At 39.8% G+C, this 20997-nt stretch overlaps 1 protein-coding gene across 6 annotated transcripts in view; it reads left to right on the plus strand.

Annotated features, from left to right (window-relative positions):
• TTC39B (tetratricopeptide repeat domain 39B) overlaps positions 1-20997 on the plus strand; it is a 138591-nt gene that overhangs the window by 39056 nt on the left and 78538 nt on the right. The window contains exon 1 of one of the 6 annotated variants that reach the window (XM_082401650.1): positions 4526-8209. The exons of the other annotated variants lie outside the window; for them this stretch is intronic. The gene's annotated coding sequence lies outside the window, so the exon portion shown is untranslated. Of the gene's footprint in view, positions 1-4525; positions 8210-20997 lie in introns of those variants that run through there. 6 annotated transcript variants of the gene reach the window in all.

The raw sequence follows: 20997 nt of genomic DNA on the forward strand, positions 1-20997 counted from the left end.
AACTTCATCACTTGGCTTGAGATAGTGTTTGTCAGATCTTGCCACTGTAAAGTTTTACTCTTTTTCCCCCCTTCCCTTTTCATACTGTACTCTTTGAAAGGTAATCTACTTGTGTAATTTTAAAAATGACTTTTAAGGTGAGTGCATTATTTGCCATCCAGAAATCTTACTCAGCTCTGCTGTGGCTTCTCTGCTCTGAGCGTTGGCAGGAATTGAGCTTGGGTGGCCTGGTAGACTGAAGTCTAGGAGGTAGAAAAGGATCTGACTGTGGGGCGGGTGACTGGAATTCACCAGTGGAAGTGCTGCTGTTCCCAATGAGAAGCTAGAACACTCGACACACACCAGAGAGGGGTTCAGGTCTTGGAGATGAAAACAGGTCAGACTGATGTAATTGACATGACCGGTGGGTGGCACACATTAAAACTTGTGTTTCTTTGAGCTTTCACTGGCTGCATTAGACTGGCAATGGCTTTACCTTTGGGTCTGAAAGGCATTGTCAGCAATTTCTAACACCTATTAGTTTTTATTTTATTTATTTATTTATTACACAGCAGGTTCTTAGTTTTCTATTTTATACATATTAGTGTATATATGTCAATCCCAATCGGCACCTATTAGTTTAAAAAAAAAAATCAAATTATAGGGAAACAAAAACCTTCTGAACTTGACTTGTGGTTTCTGGTTTTCCAAGTAAGGAGCTTGAAGTTGCCAGTTTTTCCTAACAACAAGTAAAGAGCTAAACAGACTTGAAAATTCTACAACTCATTCTGCATCCATAAGAAAGGAGAGGATACAGGGAAAATCACTGCCCCCAAGCCTGGAGGGACAGAAAGGCAAATACAGGGAGTCATGGTGTACAGAGTCATGGTGTACACCCCGGCCAGGTCAGGGGTGGGAAAACGTCACCTGTGATCGATGAATTGCTGGGGGCTCAGTGTGAATAACTCTGGCAGTTAAGAACCATAGGGAGACCCACTCATATGGAGCCCCCTCCACCCCCAATGTGAAATTTGCCTCCAGAAGCTGTACCAGACTTATACAGTAAATAGAGGAGAAAAATCCCTTTGGGCTTCCAGCAGGGTGAGAAGAAAAAGAACCATTCTGAAATACATCAGAGTTTACTGTTCTTAACAAGGCCTGCCCTCATGGGAGAGTAGTTAACCAGAACCTAACTCACCTGGGGAGCTCCAGCCCACTCTGGCTATCCTGTCCCATCTAAGAGAGAAGAAAAACTGAGAAACACTTGAGAAGTTCCCAGTCCAGAGGCACAGGGTCCCTAAAAGACTGAGACCTCACCACAGGACGATAGAATGCTTCCCCTCCTCCACCCCTCACCACCACATGACCACAGGCCTATTTATAACAGTTCCTTTTATCATGTACATCATGTTTAACTATCAAGAAAGATTACAAGGCAGACCCGTAGGCCAAAAACACAGTTTGAAGAGACAGAGTAAGCATCAGAACCAGACGTGGCAGGGATGTGGGAATTTAAAAAAACTATGGTTAATATGTAATGGGATCTATGGAAGAAGTAGAGAGACTATAGGAATAGATGGGTAATGTAAGCAGAAAGATGGAAACCATAAGAAAGAACCAAAAAGAAATGCTAGAGATCAAAACACTCTAACAGAAATGAAAAATGCCTTTGATGGACTTATTAGACTGGACATGGCTGAGGAAAGGCTCTCTGAGCTAGAGGCTGTAGAAATAGAATCCTGAATAGAATGGAATAGAATCCTCAAAAACTGAAAAGCAAAGAGAACAAAGAGTGAATAAAACAGAACAGAATATACAAGGACTGTGGGGCAACTACAGCAGGTGTAGCATATGCATAATTGGAACATCAGAAGGAGAAGAAAGAAAAGAACAGAAGAAATATTTGAAACAATAATGTCTGAGAATTTCCACAATTAATGTTAGACACCAAACCACAGATCCAGGAAGCTCAGAGAACACCAAATAGGATGATTGTCAAAAAATGACCTCTAGGTACATTATTTGTAAACTACAGAGAATCAAAGATAAAGAAAAAATCTTGAAAGAAAAAATACACCTTACCTATAGAGGAGCAAAGATAAGTATTACATCCAGCTTCTCCTCAGAAACCAGGCAAGCAGAAGAAAGTAGAGTGAAATGTTTGTATTGAGAGAATAAAACCATCAACTTAGAATTCTGTACTCTCTGAAATTATCTTAAAAAGTAAAGGAGAAATAAAGACTTTCTCAGGTGAACGAAAATTGAAGCAATTTGTTGCCCATAGATCTGCCTTGTAAGAAATATTAAAAGAAATTCTATAGAGAGAGGAAAAATAAATATGGGTCAGAACCTGAAATCTACTTAAAGAAAAGAAGAACATCAAAGAAGGAATAAGTCAAAGTAAAATAAAACATTTTTTCATATTCTTAATTGATCTAACAGATAACAGTTTGTTGAAAATGATACCAACAGTGTATTTGGTTATATATGCTTATGTTTATATCTTATGTATATATACATGCTTATGTATGCTTACATATAAGTGAGATGAATGACAACAATGATACAGGGATGGGAGGGAGGAATTAGGATTATTTTGTTATTATAAGGTACTCACACTACTTGTGAAATGGTATAGTGTACTTTAATGTAGACTTGGATTAGTTGTGAATGTGTACTGCAAACTCTAGGTCAACCACCAAAAAAAAGTAAAAAAAGAAGTAAAGCTGATGTGCTAAGAAAGGAGAGAAAATGGAGCATATAAAATGCTCAATTAAAACAATATAAGCCAGAAAAAGAGTAGAAGACAAGAATAGGAACAAAGAACAAGGGCAACAAATAAAAAACAGTAATAAATATGGTAGATATTAATCCAACTATATCTATAATCACTTTGAATGTCAGTGGTGTAAATTTACCAATTAAAAGACATTGTCAGAGTAGATCAAAAAACATGGTCCAACTATATGTTGTCTACAAGAAACCCACTTTAAATAAAAGACACATATAGAGTAAAAGTAAATGGACAGAGAAAAATATACCATGCCAACACTAATCAGAAGAAAGCAGGAGTAGCTATACTAATTTTGGACAGAGCAGACTTCAAAGTAAGGAAAGCTATCAGGGATAAAGAAAGGCATTACTTAATGACAGAGGGGCCAGTTCTCCAAGAAAACATAACAGTTCTTAATGTGTAGGTACCTAACAACAGCACATCAAACTACTAGAGGCACAAACTACATACAAGGAGAAATAGATGATTTTGTTACCATAGTTGGTGACTTCAACTGCCTTCTCTCAGAAATAGATCCAGCTGGGAGAAAATCAGTAAGGTCATAGCTGAACTAAAAAAAAGAAAAATCCTGAACTTAACCCAACTGAAGTTAATTTAGATCCCTATCTCATGCCAACCCTGAAATTGCTAGCCCAGTATTCCAACGCCATTTGCTAAGTCTGTGAGTAAAAGAAAATTTATGTATGATGTATGATGCCTACTTTATCAAATAATACACTCATTAAAATAATAACGCTGTGTTTCTGGGCTTTCTGGTTTGTTCCTTTGATCTATATGTCTGTGTTTACCAAAAAACTGCTCTACTTATCTGCTTTAGATGTTTCGATATTAGTATGACTGGTTCTCAGAAGAATAGCATCCAAAAATGACCCATGTGATCGAGATGTTTTTTGATTCATGACTATCAGAAACCTGTTGTGAACTCTTAAAATGTGGAATTCTTGGAGGCTTTGTATGTCTTAGCTTCTTTTATCCTACAGTAGTCAACCATATTACAGTTTTCTTCTCATCTTGAAAACAATAGTTTTTTAATGCTATCTCACTTTCTTGTTATCTAACATATTCTTTTCCATTCATTGCCTCTTTCAGCCTGTCTTTAGCTGCATTTATCTGCTGTTGCCAGCATTTTTTTTAACTTCCAAATTTAACTTCCCTGTCCTGTTCAGTTTACCAAACCCAAAGGTTTACCCATTCTAGAACTTGCCTTGTTCTTTTAGTTTTCTGATGTGCATTATTTCTTGTGACACCTGAGACTGTTTCTTAAACAGTTTTGTGTTTCCTTTTCAATGTTGCCAAAATGTCCCTGGTACTTGCTTCTCTCACCTTAGTTGTAGCAACACATAATAGTAACACTTTACCTAATTGAGAACCTTACCTCTTTGAAATAGAGCCCAAAGCCAGAAAGGGTAGCCAAAGTAGGTATTAGAGCCCGTGCTCTAAAAATCTTGCCCTTTACTTGTAGTAGAGGATTCCATCCAGAGTCTATTTACAATGAATGTAAGTAGACTTATGCTTTTTGGCATAATTTTGCCAGAGTTCTAGGAGGTATGGTAAGAGGGTGGTTTTATTTATTTATTTTTATTTTTAAATTTTTTATATCTTTATTGGAGTATAATTGCTTTACAATGTTGTGTTAGTTTCTGCTGTATAACAAAGTGAATCAGCTATATGTATACATATATCCCCATATCCCCTCCCTCTTGCGTCTCCCTCCCACCCTCCCTATCCCACCCCTCTAGGTGGTCACAAAGCACCGAGCTGATCTCCCTGTGCGATGCAGCAGCTTCCCACGAGCCATCCATTTTACATTTGGTAGAGTATATATGTCAATGCTACTCTCTCACTTTGTCCCAGCTTCCCCTTCCTGAGGAGGTGGTTTTAGAAGCCAGTTTGTTGATAGTAGCAAAAAATGGCAGAGAAAGAAGAAAGTAAATATGGCATACAGTCATAGAACTCCAAAGCACAGCAGTGTGGTTTTACCTAGCTTAGGTGCTCACAACAAGATGTACCTTTCTGGTGAGTCAAGCCTTTGGACTTGACAGGTGAACTTGAGCACCAGTCTCAGTTGCCATTTACTGCCTGGGAGATCTGGGACAGTTTCTTTTTCTTTTTTTCTAAAAGTTTTTTTGGGCTGCTTTTGGGTCTTCATTGCTGTGCGCGGCCTTTCTCTAGTTGCGGTGAGCGGGGGCTACTCTTCGTTGCGGTGCACGGGCTTCTTGTTGCGGTGGCTTTTCTTGTTGCAGAGCACGGGCTCTAGGCATGCAGGCTCAGTAGTTGCGGCACGCGGGCCCTAGAGCGTGCGGGCTTCAGTAGTTGTGGTGCGTGGGCTCAATAGTTGTGGTGTGCAGGCTCTAGGGTGCATGGGCTTCAGTAGTTGTGGCACAAAAGATCAGTAGTTGTGGTTCGCAGGCTCTAGAGCGCAGGCTCAGTAGTTGTGGCGCACGGGCTTAGTTGCTCCACGTCATGTTGGATCTTCCCAGACCAGGAATCGAACCCGTGTCCCCTGCATTGGCAGGAGGATTGTTTTTTTTTTAATTTTTTAAATTTTTATTTTTTATTTATTTTTTTAAACATCTTAATTGGAGTATAATTGCTGTACAGTGCTGTGTTAGTTTCTGCTGTATAACAAAGTGAATCAGCTATATGCATACGTATATCCCCATATCCCCTCCCTCTTGCGTCTCCCTCCCACCCTCCCTATCCCACCCCTCTAGGTGGTCGAAAAGCACCGAGCTGATCTCCCTATGCCATGCAGCTGCTTCCCACTAGCTATCTATTTTACATTTGGTAGTGCATATATGTCCATGCCACTCTCTCACTTCGTCCCAGTTTACCCTTCCCTCTCCCCGTGTCCTCAAGTCCATTCTCTACGTCTGCATCTTTATTCCTGTCCAGCAGGAGGATTGTTAACCACTGTGCCACCAGGGAAGTCCCTCTGGGACAGTTCCTAAGTCTCAGTTTCTTCATCCTCTCGCAGATTTATTGGGAAGATAAAATGAAATTTAATTTAAATGTGATAATGGGTACAAACACATAGTAGGTGCTCAGTAAATATCGGTGGTATACTACTCCCCCACCTTGGATGCTGTTAATCTCTACTGAGAAAGGCATGTTCATATTGCTGTCTCTGAGACATTGGAAAAAGTTTAAATTATATCTAGTATATTCTATTTAAGAGGGTAGAGACTTGTGTCACATATGTTAAGAAAATTCCAAAATGACTAAAAATGTTTTCAAATAGCATTTGAAAGTTAGTAGGATGTGCTTCATTCACAGGGAAAGCTCTCTTGGATGTTTCTCTTTATTCCGTAACATAGAGCGTGATGTTACTGTACTATGTCTCCTGTATTACTGACCCTTTCTGAAATTAAAAATATTACTGAAGTAATCTATTATTCAATATTTTTCTTTTAAAATATTATGTATGTTTTCTCTCTGATTACAAGTATATGTTAATTGTAAAAAAAATTCTTCAGTTGTTTTTTATGTGAACTTTTATTTTGTCCTAATTTCAGGGTTTGTCAAAATTTCTCTCTCGTTCTCTCTTAAATTTACGATGCCACGACATTCCTCTTGTGATCCATTAGATGCTGAAATCAGTAGAGTTCTTTTTCTGTATGCTGATTGAACCACATATTTTGGTTCTATATTTTGGTTTTATGTGCAGATAGCAATGCTTCCACCTCTCTGTAGCAGGATGTGGTCCTCTTGCCAAGCTGGTGATTAATTTCTTCCTGTGAATATTTTCTCCTGAATTTCTAATGAAAAGATGCAAGCGAACAGATGAGGGAGGCCTTAAAGTATTTCCACAAAAGAAAATTATCTCCTACTCTCCTTTTCTGCTTAATGAATTCACCACCACAGATGTAGGTTTTCCTAGTTCTGGATCTTTGTGGTAACAATTGTGTTATTTTAAGTGATTAACTATTTTGGGAAGTTGCTAGATTTACAAGCTGGTAGATCGTACAAACATCTCTAACATTTAGAACTGGAGGGAAAATTAGAGATTTTTTTTTTTTTTTTTTAAAACAGTTAGTGGGACATTGAACATGTCCTTTCTAAAAACTAAAAAATTGTTTATGAAGTTTCTGACTTGTTTAGCATAGGAAGTAATCTCTCAGGGAGGAACCGTACATTAGACCCATCTCATGGCCTATAGAAATTTGCTAGAAGATTAGCTCTGCCTTAGTCTCTGGCTCCCTGATTTAACAATTCCATACTGGTATGTGCTTCTTGGTGCTCTGATGACTGGGTATCCTTCTTGCCCACTGTTTGTACACAACTACCATATCTGAAAATGTAGTGGTGGGTATAAAGTCTGTTCATGAATTAAGTGATATGACATGTGAAGAATAAATAAAATGTTCCAGGGTTTCCAGAGAGCTGTTTCTGGTTGGGAGATCGGAGTGGCTGGCATTGGTTTTGGGTTTTGAGAGATACCATGGTTACCTGGGACACCCATGGACACAAGAGATTTTGGGTCACCATGGATTCCTGCCTTCCGTTTAGTGAGGAGAGTAGACTAACTGCTTGGAATCAAGTGAATTGGTAGTGTTTTCAATTAACCTCTTTCTCATAAAAACCACAGTGGGCCATGGCACAAAAATCTAATTAACTGGGGGGCCTAGTCGGGTACTACTTAATCAAGATTTTCTTTTTAGGATAGTTTAGAGAAGTCAGAGGAGACATCAAATTTATGTGCAAAGACTGTTAGAGCAGATTCAGGTTTAATATGTTTTCAGCAGTGATCTCTTAATATTCCATAATACCTTATTAAAATTTTGACTTTATCCTTATATAGAAATTCATAGGTGCTTAATCAAGTCCTGAGGCAATGGGGTGTGTGTGTTCACTTGCAGGAACTTCGGTGAATTTGTTCTTACATCTAGAAGTTGAAAGAGGCAGACGTTTTTAGTCAGGTGATAAGAAGCTTACAGTAGGATTAAAAATATTTTGTAGTGTAGCATTTCTCGTGGACTTCGTCCTTCTTCACACCTTCTCTTTTGAACTACAAACTGTAGATTAGAATGAGGTAAAGCTTTTAAGGCAAACCCCCACCCCCCGCCCTCATCAGTTTAGATCAGTTAATTATGGTGCAATAGTTTGGTCTGTTTTAAGGTTAGTTAGGGTGATATTTGGTGAATGACAGTTGAAAAACATCTAGTTAATATTTTTCTTCATAGTGGTTAAATTATAACTAGTAACTACAGGCAGAGTTAGATTAATTTTCATGTTTCTGTGATCTTTTCCTTGACCCAGCTTCTCTGTCTAGGTAATCCAAATGTTGCTCTGGTCTGGAAGGCCACCTCTCTGCCCCGACCTCAACCTGATTTTTCTTCACCAGGTTGGCATTTAATTATTTCATTGGATCTAAGATGCCGCTGACATTGTATATACCACTGAGGAAGCAGAAAAACACAATGGAGAATTTTACAGGTGACTTTGCCTAAGGGAAGGGAAAAATAAAACTGTCATGCAGGAAGACACAGTAAGGAAATGTGGGTATTTCAATCTTGGTGGTACTAGGTAGGGAGGGGAAAAAAACTCCTCTTGAGATTCTCTGCCCTGGGAACTTTTAAAAATAGCTCTATCACATTATGAATTTATGTCCCATAAAATACCTGTTTTAAATTTACAATTCATTGGAGTTTATTATATTTATAGAATTGTACAACCATCATTACAATCTAATTTAAAAAAATTGATCACCCGAAAAAGAAACCCTCTGCCCCTTTACAGTCGTTCTCCTTTCCCACTCCTACTCCTAGGCAACCACTAATCTAATTTCTGCTTCTAGATTTGTCTCTATAGACATTTCATAAAAATAGGATTATTCAATATGTGTTCTTTTGTGTCTGGCTTTTGAGGTTTATCCATGTTGTGGCATGTGTCAGTATTTCATTCTTTTTTAGGGCTGAATAATACTCAACTGTGTGGATATACCACATTTTGTTTATCCATTCATAAGTTGATAGACAATCAGGTTTTTTCCAGTTTTTGACTGTTGTGAATAATGCTGCTATAAACAACTGTGCACAGTTCTTTGTGTGGACACATGTTTGTAATTCTCTGGCATATATACCTAGGAGTGGAACTGATGGGCTGTATGGGAATCCTGCGTTTAACTTTTCGGCACTCTCAGAATCTCAATCACAAGCTAGTTTGTGGTCTGAATATTAGGTACCAGTGTGGCCCAAACAACTTCAAGCAGGTAATTTAATTTTAAGTGCATCAGCTTGGTTTTGCCTTCAGGTAACTGGCAGAAGCAAATGTGGATCCTTTCCCTAAGAATTTAACTTTGATCTAGGGCAGTCAAAGTTGCTCTTGATTTTAAGATACATCCGGGTTTTGGGGATACTACGTGATGAAAAATCTGTTATAGAGTCAATGGAATACAGTGAATGGAAATAAATTTCACTAAAAAGCCCAGAGTGAGCAGTGTCCCAAGCATCTCTTCCCTGTATTGTATTGCTTTTCTGTGTATTTTCTTTTGTACTGTTAGGTCTTCTTTAATGGTCCGCTATTGTATTGGAACCTTCCACAATAAGTAGTTCTTTATATAAGCTTATGGGGGGGAGGGAGCGTGTATGCACACTTCAAGTTAAGGTATGTATATTCTATGAATGCTTCCTTTCACTCTGAGGAGGAGTGACAGGATTTCCTAGCTCAAAGGAAAGCTTCTTAGTGACCCTTTGGTCCAATTGTCTCATTTGACCAAGGAGGCCCAGGGGAGGTGGAAGACTTGGTGGTGTTGGTGGCAAAATGAATGGAAAATGACCCGTAAACCCTTATGGACAGGGCCTTTGTCATTGCGGTTCCCTTTTCTGCAGGCTCAGGAGCCTCTCTGACCATCACTCAACCCCAGGTAGCAACACCCAAGTTGTGCCTGCAAGTCAGAGAAGCCCTGCTCCCAGTACTGACTTCCTTACCTCCTCCAAGAGTGGCCTTCCGGGCATGACTACTACTCTGTCCGGCACTACCTTAACAGTTGTAATGGGAAATAGGTCCAATCCGTGCCTATTTCATCACTCACTTGGATATTTCACAAATGCCTTAATTAAAAAAAAAAAAAATTAATTATTTATTTTGGCTGCACTGGGTTTTAGTTGTGGCATGCGGGATCTTTGTTGCGGGATGCATGCGGGATCTAGTTCCCCGACCAGGGATGGAATCCAGGCCCCTGCATTGGGAGCTTGGAGTCTTACCCACTGGACCACCAGGGAAGTCCCCACCCCCAAATGCCTTAATTTCTGTGTTTCAAAGTGAACTCTTGGTAGCCGCCTCCCTCATCCCTCCGGAACCTTTTCCTCTCCCAGTCTTCTCCATCTTTGTAAATGTCTCCACCCACTTGCTCAAGCCAGATGCCTGGTGGACATCTTTGATTCCTTCCCTTTTCTTTAACTTCCCTACTGCCAAGTCTGATGATTTCTACCTCCAACATTTATTTCCCATCTGTTTACTTCTCTCTCTCTCCTCTCTATTACATTAGCTCGAGGTACTCTCAGGTTTTGCCTGGATTACTTTAAGAGCCCCCAATGTGTTTTCGTGCTTCCTTTGTTCTCTATTCTTCCACCCTCCCAACTGCATCCTACTCGTTCTCCACACAACAGCCAAAGTTACCTTATTTTAAAATTTTAATATGAAAAATTTCAAACATATATAAAAAGTAAAGAGGATAGTAAACTGAGCTCTTGTATACCCACCACTTACCTTCAACAGCTGTTAATGCAAGGCTGATCTTTTTTCATCTATAATCCACCCCAAGGTTATTTGGAATCATATCCTAGACAATATACTTTATTTCTACCTCTAAATATTTCAGTATGTGCTTCCTGAAAACAAAGACGTGCTCTTATACGTAATTACCGTTCAGATAACAAGGTCAGGAAATTGCATTGAAACAGAACTATTATCTAATCTATAAGCCTTTTATGGCATCACTGTATCTGTATTTTAGTATGCATATAAAAGATAGGTCTCTTTTTAAAAACATCACAAGGCTGTTGTCACACCTAAAAAAATTAACAACATTCATCAAATATCCTGTCAGTGTTCAAATTTCCCAGTTGCCTCATAATTTATTAACAGCAGGTTTGTTTGATTCAGGACAGAGTGATCCTTTTAGAAATTCAGTTGGATGATGTCACTGTCTTGCTTAGAATCTGTGCATGAGTTTGCATGTCTCTGGGGATGAAGACTCCAATCTACCTCAGCCCGCAAGGCTTGAGGTCAAGGTCAGGTCTCCACATACTGCTTCCACTCACCCTCATTCTCTGCCCTCAGCCAGAAGCCTCTTCCAGGGTTTTGACTGAGCTAGACCTTTGCTGCCCTAGCTTTGTGCATCTGGCCTCTCTGACCAGAGCACCTTCCTTCCATTCCTCCCAGAGCTTCTTCCTGGTCATCCTCAGCTCTCAGGTGCTATGTCCTCCCACTTTGCTTAATGACTCCACCTGAATACGTAACTCCTTCCTCATTCCTCTGTCTTGGCATCTTGTTTGTTCCTCTCACACCATTTCTCATTTTGTAGTTATTTTTTACTTGTTTTTTGACTGCCTGTTCCTTCGGACTCTTGAAGTTCCAGGAGGAAGGGACTGTTCTCTTCTGCTCATCGTGGTGCACCCTGTACCCAAGCACGATGCTTGGCATATAGTAGATGCTCAATATGAATTTGTCGAATTAATAAATTTGTTGAATTAATGTACTAATTGGAAACTATAGATGAATATTCAAAGTAAACTGCAAGGATTTGCAGTGCATTAAAAAAAAATCCAGCCATCATTTACTGAGAACTTAGCAAGTATAGGGCAACAATGATATTGCTGTGATTGTTCAAAGGGAGAGTGAGTTAAAGGATCTTTTGGGATGTGTTTTTTTTTTTCTTCTTTTTAATGATGACAGCTGGTTGTGTTAATCAACCCGTACATACATAATTAGGTTATGTCCAATTGTTTGGGCGTACTAAGCACTATGCAGATTGTCAGTGACTCCTTTGCCGTTACTTGACTCTGGGCTGACTCACTTTCCATCTGAAGTTTATGTAAATGAGCTGTCATACTTTTAGGGGATGTAGTGAGCTTCACTACCTTTTGTTAACTTTTTACCATTTTTTATCTGCCTTGTTTTCTGATATGTTTATCCATCCGGATAAAAATAGCAACCTGAAATGAGTAATAAAACACCACAAAAGCAGATACTTGGGAGCTTTGCCTTTTGAAATGTGTCAAACTTCTCCATTGCCTATGTTTTGAAAATTAATCAGTATCTCTGGTTCTCCCTCTCTCCCCTTCTTCCTACCTTTCCCCTTTGTGTCATCATGCTTGTAGAACAGTGTAGCTAGAACTCCTCAGAGACGAAGTGATGTTTGCATTAGGTACATTATTTATAAATAATGTATAGTTCAGTATCATGTATCATACACATTTAATAGTCTGAAGACTTAGCTACTAACAAATTTAAAGGACTCTGAAATTGCTTAACACTGAAGAAGTATTTGGGGATTTATACGTGATTTTTATTTTTGTGTAATTTCTGTGTTATTTATTTTATGTTTATTGTCCAGAGTGAAAGTATTCAAGCCAGCAAGGAGTATTTTTTTTATTACCTGTGAGCAGAATGATCTCAAAATGTGTTAAAGCTCCATGTAGCTCTGATAAAGTAGCAGGTTTAAAGGTATAGGCATAGTTTTGGTCTCCCCTGTAGGCAATGCAATTATAAGCTTTTAATTTCTATTTATTTTATCAGCAAAGAAAGTTTTCTGTGAGGGCACCTTGACTTTGCTTTTATGCAACTTCAAAGCCAGCAACATAGTCTTTTCAAATCACTCTGGTTCCATGGTCACATCACCTTGTGCCTTTTGTGTCAAATATCCTGCTGCTTCCCTCTTATAAGGATACTTGTGATTGCATTTAGGGCCCAAACCAAATAATCTAGGATAATCTTCCCATTTTAAGATTATTAACTTAATTACACTTGCAAGCCTCTTTTCTCATATAAGGTAACATTCATAGGTTCCAGGGGTTGAGACTTGGATGTCTTTGGGGCCATTAGTCAGCCTAACCACAGGTAAAAATAACATGCATGGTGGATATATATGCAGTTTTAATTTCCTTCTTTGTTTGCAGTTCTCTGTAAGGACTTTATTATTTTAAAATCAGGAAATATCAGAGTACATTACCTGATACTTTTATAATCAGATTAAATTGTGAGCCACATCATAGAAACAGTCCAGTTCTAATATGTGTAAGAGCCCTTAATGCAAGACAAGAAAGTTGTTAAGTCACTGACCATCTCTAAGCCTACTTTATTTTTTTGAGTTTTATCAAAATCAATTCAAATATTCTTTATCTAATATTAATTTTAAATTGCAGTTTCCATCTACATTGGAATGACTTTATATGTATATTTCATTCACTTCACTAATTTAACTTTTGTGCATTTAACCCATTTGACTGAAAACTTCACAGAACTTGACTTTCCCTTATTTAGTGTTTTTAAAAAGTCAGTAAGAGATAAAATCCAATTCTAACTTGGGAGCATCAGACTGCTCTTACATTTTCCTTAAAACAAAAGAGGTAATTCATTTTATTCCTCATTCAACCCTCTTTGATAGTGGTGAATCCCTGGATTAGGTGAAAAATCATTAAAAGGCCCTGTGGATTTTATAAATCCAGGCTATTTGTATTTTTCTTGCTTGCTTCCCTAGGATAATCAAACAGTGATGGATTAGAATTAGGCTGCAGCAGAGATTGGGAAAAAAAAAAAAAAATCTCCCAGCATCCCTTCCTGCAGGAGCATAAGCTTCGGCAGTGAGTGTAGCTGCCACTTTAACTGACATGTCTTAAAATTCTGCCCTGGGAAACTCTGGGATGCTGTCAGCTGCCGGGCAACTTCTTTTCTTAAGCTCAGTAATTGAGAGTCTCACCGGAGACCAAGAAATAAAACAGAAATTGAGGATTTTTTTGCCTTTTAAATTGAGGATTGTCTCTTCTTTTCATTGGCTTTTAAAAAATCTGGTAGAAGAGAGGGCATCTTCACAGTGGGGCTATATTAATTCCTTCAAAGTTACAGCTGCTCTAAACCTGTGAGTATGTTGCATTTATTTAGCTGTTCCTAGGGGTATGATTGCAGCGTTCTCTTTGGACCTGTGAGGATTTAATTTAAGGAAAGCTATGCTGATTAAAAAAATTGGAGTGAAATTTCACTGGAGACCTGCAGTTTTTGTTAATTGACATTGTCTTCATTAAAGCCTTCATGTCAAGCCTGCCAGGGCTACCCCCACCCCCCCATGTCTTTTTTCCTTAAGTTCCTGAGAGTGAGTGCTGAAATTGGAGAAAATAGTGAATCTTGCTGAGAAGGATTCAGTCTTCCCGGGACGCTATGGCTGGTTTACTGCTGCTGCAAGGTGTACATGGGGCTGCAGAACAATGGAAGGATGATGACGGCTCACTTTGTATTCGCTGTGTTTGTCTTATGTCCTTTGTTGGCGTCATTATGGCGTTTTGTTCTGTTAAGGTGATTAAAACCTTAAAAATGAAGTACGGCGGCATGCTGGCAGAATAGCGTCAGTAGTCATAGACTTCAACGCTGTCTGTGCTGTGTCGGGTTCAGCCAGTCTCTTTGTAGCAGATCACAGTAAATGGGAGTTACCCAAGAGTGACCTTTGCATGACCACCCTTTTCTAATTGTGCGTTTGAGTCGGTGCCATTTTTTTTTCTGGTGACGCAGACCCTTTAGTCTAAACATCTGTCCTTAGTCATTGTGTCCCCTTTGCAATACACTGGAGGCTAGAACTGTATCCTTGCTGAATTTTTATTGAATCAATTTTGAACCTTTTGTAAAGAGAGAGGTTAAATTTTGGTTCCCTTGATAACCCCCATATGTTCTTGACTGGTCTTTGTTACATGAAAGTCTTTATTATTTTAGTGATCTGATTCAGATCATTTGGTTACTGATCTCATTCCTTTATCTTAAAATCACATTAGCTAAAGCGATTTCTAAAAGTTAAGTTCAGAGGTCAGTAATCAAAATACTTTTAAATACCAACTGTTAACAGTCGTCTTTGTAGATGCAGAATATATTATATGAGTTTTTTCGGGTGCTAGTATTTTGATTGATTTCCTGCAGCATAAAAAATAAATCAAGGATTTTAAAAAAGAAACTCTCTACCACCCAGAGATCAAACATCTGCTGTTTTTATTTTTAAACATTTCGTCATTCCTAAATGCAGCAACTTTGAATTCAATGAGGAAAGAGTCCTAAAAATAGGAAATTCTTCCTTACCTAGACTGATAAAGAACTTATATTCATTCATTCCTTTCATTCATTCATTAACAAACATTTACATTTGTCACAAAGCTCTTGCCAGGCTTTGGGGACATGATGCTGAACAAGATATTGTATCTGCCCTCGTGGAGCAGATACTATCAGCAGGTGAGGGGAGCATTCAGAAACTACCTAATTATTTCATTATATGTGTTGTAATTTTTCAACTGTAAAAGTATTGGTACTTTGCAGCCAAATATTTATATTAAAGACATACAAATACTTGCAAGTAATTCTGCCCCAGATCTTCTGGAGCCACAGATCCTTGGTATGCTTGACCTGGAAAGAGATTTTGAAAATAATTGAATTAGTTCAACAAGCATGTGATAGGCACTATATTAAGTGCTGGTTTTTAGATCAGTAAATAAGGAATAAGCCTGCTTTGGAGGAGGTCACAGTCTAGTCTATTGAGAGAGGGAGGGAAATTGGTTATGTTAGTATATTCTAGTATGTTACTGATTCATTAATTCAATACATATTTACTGAGTGTGTGCTGTAATGTTGGGCACTGTCATAGGCACTGTGCTGGGCACTGGGGGTGGGGTGGAGAGTAAGACAGAGATGCCCTGCCCTCTGGAAGCTCTTAGGGGCCGTGGCAGAGAAATGATAGGATGCCATAAGAATACACATGAGGGGAAAGGGGCCTCAGTACCATTTACTGATCATCTGCAGTGGGCCAGCCATTAATTGGTACTCTCTGTGTGCATTAATCTTCCCTTCAATCCTATAAACTAGTTACTATCTCTGCCGTAACAAGCAAGTAAATGGAGATGCAGAGAGGTTAAGTAATTTGCTGAAGGTCACACAGGAAGTGAGTGGAGGAATTAGAACTTGATCCCAGATGTGACTTGACTTCACATCTCTGCCCCTTCCAGTGGTCCCCAAACCTGGCTGCTTATTAGAGTTAGCTGAGCTCTGGAGGGAGAACTGTGTTTATTACAGGCGTCCCTGAGGACTATGGGCAGTGAGGTTTAGGGACCATTCTTAGACGATCCCCTCAATTTACCGATGGGGGAGAGCGAAGATAGAGATCATACAGTAGTTAAAATGGGTCCAGTAGCTAGATTTCCTAGTCGCCATTCATTCCATTGCAGTATCTGGAAAGATATATACTAAGAAATCAAAACCAGAATCAAGAACAAACAACAGACCCAAACCAACCAACCACATTAACAAAACAAAACAAAATAAAACAAAAACAAGATAGTAGCAACAAGAACCTGAACCTGTAAAGTGTTTGTCTGGTCTTGGCGCTGAAGAAGAACCCCTGGTAGCCCAGACAGCCCCGATTCAGAGGGCTCCCTGTGCTGCCAGATGGTTACTACTTGAGAGTGAACTAGTTAGGACTTTTTTTTTTAAAGAAAACAAAGCAGATATCTTGGCTTATTAATATTCATTCAGGCACTTCAGTTTATTGGGGGGTACAGACAAGAAACTGTTATTGGGATGTAATGGGATAAACTCTGTAGTATGGAGAAGGTCAGGGTTCTGTGGGAACAAAGATGAGGGATGACCAACCTACACCTGGGTGATGGCAGGAGTTCAGAGACATGCTGACCTTGTAGGGCTTTCTGGAGGAGGAGATGTCTGACTTGAGGCTGATATTGCTAGATACTAGTGGCAATCAGGTGTAGCAGCAGGGTTTATTAGGGCAAAGACCCTGAGATATGAGAGACCATTGTAAGAGAGGAAAACTTTCTCCTCTGTCCTCTTAGGTTCATGCTTGGGGCCCTGCAAATTAAATGGATAAAAGACAGATTAGCAAGGAAAGAGAAAAACAAGTTTAATTGCATACGTACATATGAAAGTTCGCAATGAAATGTGCCTCAAGGAGGTGGTTAGAATTTGGGGCTTATTTACCATCTAAACAAAGAATGATGAAGTGTGGAGAAGAGGCTAAATAAAAGAGTTTGGGGGGCTTCTGGATGAGGGTAAATTGTGGGAAGATGATTAGAAAATGTATGTTAAAGAAGAATTGTTTAGTAAGTTTTTTATGCAGCTAAGAGTCCTCTCAGATGATAAGAGTTATCTTTGGACTAGTTTTCTTCCTGGTGTGGGAGAGGGAGACATCTTTACAAAAGGAAATTGATACCCTGATTTTATTTTATTTTATTTTTTAAAATTTATTTATTTATTTATTTATTTTTGGCTGTGTTGGTTCTTCGTTTCTGTGCGAGGGCTCTCTCTAGTTGCGGCAAGCGGGGGCCACTCTTCATCGCGGTGTGCGGGCCTCTCACTATCGCGGCCTCTCTTGTTGCGGAGCACAGGCTCCAGACGCGCAGGCTCAGTAGTTGTGGCTCACGGGCCTAGTTGCTCTGCAGCATGTGGGATCTTCCCAGACCAGGTCTCGAACCAGTGTCTCCTGCATTGGCAGGCAGATTCTCAACCACTGCGCCACCAGGGAAGCCCGATACCCTGATTTTAGATAGAAAGGAGGAGAGCAGAGAGCTAATTGCCTTCACCTCAAAATAATCTTTATATGAAAATGATATATTTGGGGGTGACATACTCTGATCCCCTTCACCATGGTCTCTTCAGGGTTTGCCAAGAAGCTTGAGAGGCCTGCAGTTCTGGTGAGGATAGTCTGGTTAGAGAAAGACAGGTACCAAGGGTACCTTGCCAAGAAACTGTGGCAAGGGCCATGATGAGCCACTGAAGTGTCACTAAAGTATGAGTCGTGAAGTCATCTCGCTCCTGGCTCTAAGACCCTGGCCAGTTATTTATAATTTAGGGCTTAAATAGGCTTTGATGGCTTAGGTAGAGAATTTAACGTATTTGTGTGCAAATACATATGAGTGTACATAGAGATATATGCATGTGTATATATATACACACACACACACACACAACACATGCATAGAGATATATATTGGTATAGATATATATCAATCATTGTTTTTATGGAAAATATGTTTTGATTTCCAACCCAGTACATCATAAACAAATTTATAAGATTATAACCCACTTGTGACTTTGTATAGTTTTTAATCTCCCATTTTTTGCATCAAATCTCTCATTTGGTTAGCAGAAGTCTCTGAGGCCTGTCATGAGATAAGGCATTCTGAGGCTCTGTGTGGTTTCCTGAACAAAGCAGTGAGGGAGGTTTAGCAGCTTTTTGCTGTGTCATCATTTTCATATCTCAGTGGAGAAGAAATGGATTAGATTCTTTTTAAAATGTCTTCTGCGTCAGGTCCGTCAGGTCCGGTACCCACGGAAAGTCTGTCTTTGTATCTTAAATAACAACCGTGTTAATTGATCTCCCCTTTTACAGAGAAGGAAAACGAGGTGGGAAAATGTTAAATCAGTTGCCCAAAGTCATTCAGAGTGCTGACTGTGACTCCATGGTGCTAAAAGTTGGCCGATCTGTGCTCCTACAGGCTGTTGTATTGCGTCTCTTAGCCATGGGCTGATTGGGGGAATGTAGGCAGCCCCCTCCCTTTTTTTAATAAAGTCACAGTGCCCTCTGCATATGAAAAATGCTTATAGGTTTTTTGACCTCATGCTCAGAGATCTTCCTATCGTTTTGACTTGCTTTCTACTTTTCAACACAAAATTTACACTTACGTCTTTGGCTCATTTTAGAAAGGGCAGGACTGCATCTATGGGCAGGTTATACGAACATGAGTTTGACATGAATTTCATGCATAGCTTGTTTTTCTTCTGATAGTTCATCGGTTCACAGGTGTGGAAAGTCTTTTTTTTTAAATTTATTTATTTTATTTATTTTTGGCTGCGTTGGGTCTTTGTTGCTGCGCGAGGCTTTCTCTAGTTGCCGCAAGCAGGGGCTACTCTTTGGTGAGGCGCGTGGGCTTCTCATGGCAGTGGCTTCTCTTGTTGTGGAGCATGGGCTCTAGGCACGCGGGCTCAGTAGTTGTGGTGCACAGGCTTTGTTGCTCCGTGGCATGTGGGATCTTCCCGGACCAGGGCTCGAACCTGTGTCCCTTGCATTGGCAGGCGGATTCTTAACCACTGCGCCACCAGGGAAGACCCGTTGTGGAATGTCTTTAGTGACCATTCAAGTGGTATGAATGGATTTCTTTGGTGATCGTTTTAGATTAGTGGGTTATAGAATATCTTATTTCAGGTCATTACAGGTGACTATTTTAGAAACCAGGGAAGTGTGGGACCCAGACTTGACTTTCTTTTGTGGTTTGGGGCCATAGTCATTATCTTCTTAGCTTAGTGGGTGGGGCAGAATTTGAGCCTTGCCATGAGCTAGCAAACTGGGCCTTAATATACAGCATTATATGCCATCACCCCTCTTTAATATTAGCTTTTTTTAAAGGCAATGTCATCCCTGTATAACAAAACCATTTTATATGCCCACTTGGTACCACAGGCTGAATATATACAGTACACCACTATGAAAACAGCCACACATTGAAGAGCTAAAGAAAATTAAACTTTGGCGCTTAATTACCTGAGTATTTGTATGTTTCCCCTTGTGTTTTGCTTGTCTCATCTAGTAGATGTTTGTGGGGGAAGCCGTAATATTTACTGTCAGCTGCTTGCTTGTGAATGAGGACTCCATGATATTCATGGGTACTTTCCGTGATCTACATAGGTGACATAAAATGCCAAGTATTGATACTGTGTTTGGCACAAGGGTGCTAATATATATAGAATAAATACAAATGTCATTCATTCAACCAGAACTTATTGAGCTTCTCTGGGCTAAGAGAGTCCTTGTCCTTAAAAAGCTTGTAAGCTACTCACAGCAACTGAAAAGTAGACCATTCATCATACTATGATGGGTTTTAAATTCTGGCCATGGAACCCAGAGGAGAGACACATTATCTAGCCTGGAAAACTTTTGGGTAGCCTTGATTTTTCTTTCCCTCATGGATCATGAGACAAATGAAAGGAAAGCTTGTTTTCAACATTGCTTTCTAGAAATTTCCTTTTTTGCTAATCTTTGTTTTAGGTGGTGTTTTAAAAGAAATGATAAACAGTTACCCCCATTCAGTGTTATGCTGAAAACCTCCATTTGCTCTGCATCCTGAAAAGGCTCTGCATCCCTCCTTTGAGGGACTAAGGAAAGTGGCAGAGTGCCACTAAGTGGCCTCTGGCTGTGACTGCGGGAAACTTGAACTGCTGAGTAGCAGGAGTGCAGTGGTCTGTCTAATGGGAAGTTCTTGGCCCCAATCACTTAACTCTTCTAACAACATCAGCCCCACGTTTATGTCGCGTTCCAGTTTAAAAAGTGATTTTACAAAATGGAATGCATTGCTTCCGCAGAGCAACCCTGTGAGGTAGACAGGACAAATATATCGTTAGCCCTCTTCTGGCTTTTGTGTGTGTGCTGCTTCCCCCCCCCCCCCTTTTTTTTTTTTAAATTATTTATTTATTTATTTATGGCTGCGTTGGGTCTTCGTTGCTGTGCACAGGCTTTCTTTAGTTGTGGTGAATGGGGGCTACTCTTCGCTGCAGTGCGTGGGCTTCTCACTGCGGTGGCTTCTCTTGCTGTGGAGCACAGGCTCTAGGCACACGGGCTACAGTGGTTGTGGCACACAGGCTCAGTAGTTGTGGCACATGCGCTTAGTTGCTCCGCGGCATGTGGGATCTTCCCGGACCAGGGCTCGAACCCGTGTCCCCTGCATTGGCAGGCGGATTCTTAACCACTGTGCCACCAGGGAAGTCCCCCATTTTTGTTTTTGTTTTTATCGTTGTAAAATACATGTAACATACACTTTAACCGTCATAACCACCACTGCAGTAGTATTAATAAATACAGTCATAATGTGGTGCAACAATCACCACCATTCACCTCCGTAACTCTTTTCATGTTGTAAAACGTAAACTCTACACACGTTAAACAGTAGCCTCCCTGCTTCCTACTCACCCCACCCCCAGCCCCTGGCAGAGGTGAGAGATTGGTCCGTAGTCACACTGCTTGCACAGCT

The sequence above is a fragment of the Balaenoptera borealis genome (genome assembly GCF_965194805.1).
Source record: "Balaenoptera borealis genome assembly, chromosome: 8".
NCBI lineage: Eukaryota > Metazoa > Chordata > Mammalia > Artiodactyla > Balaenopteridae > Balaenoptera > Balaenoptera borealis.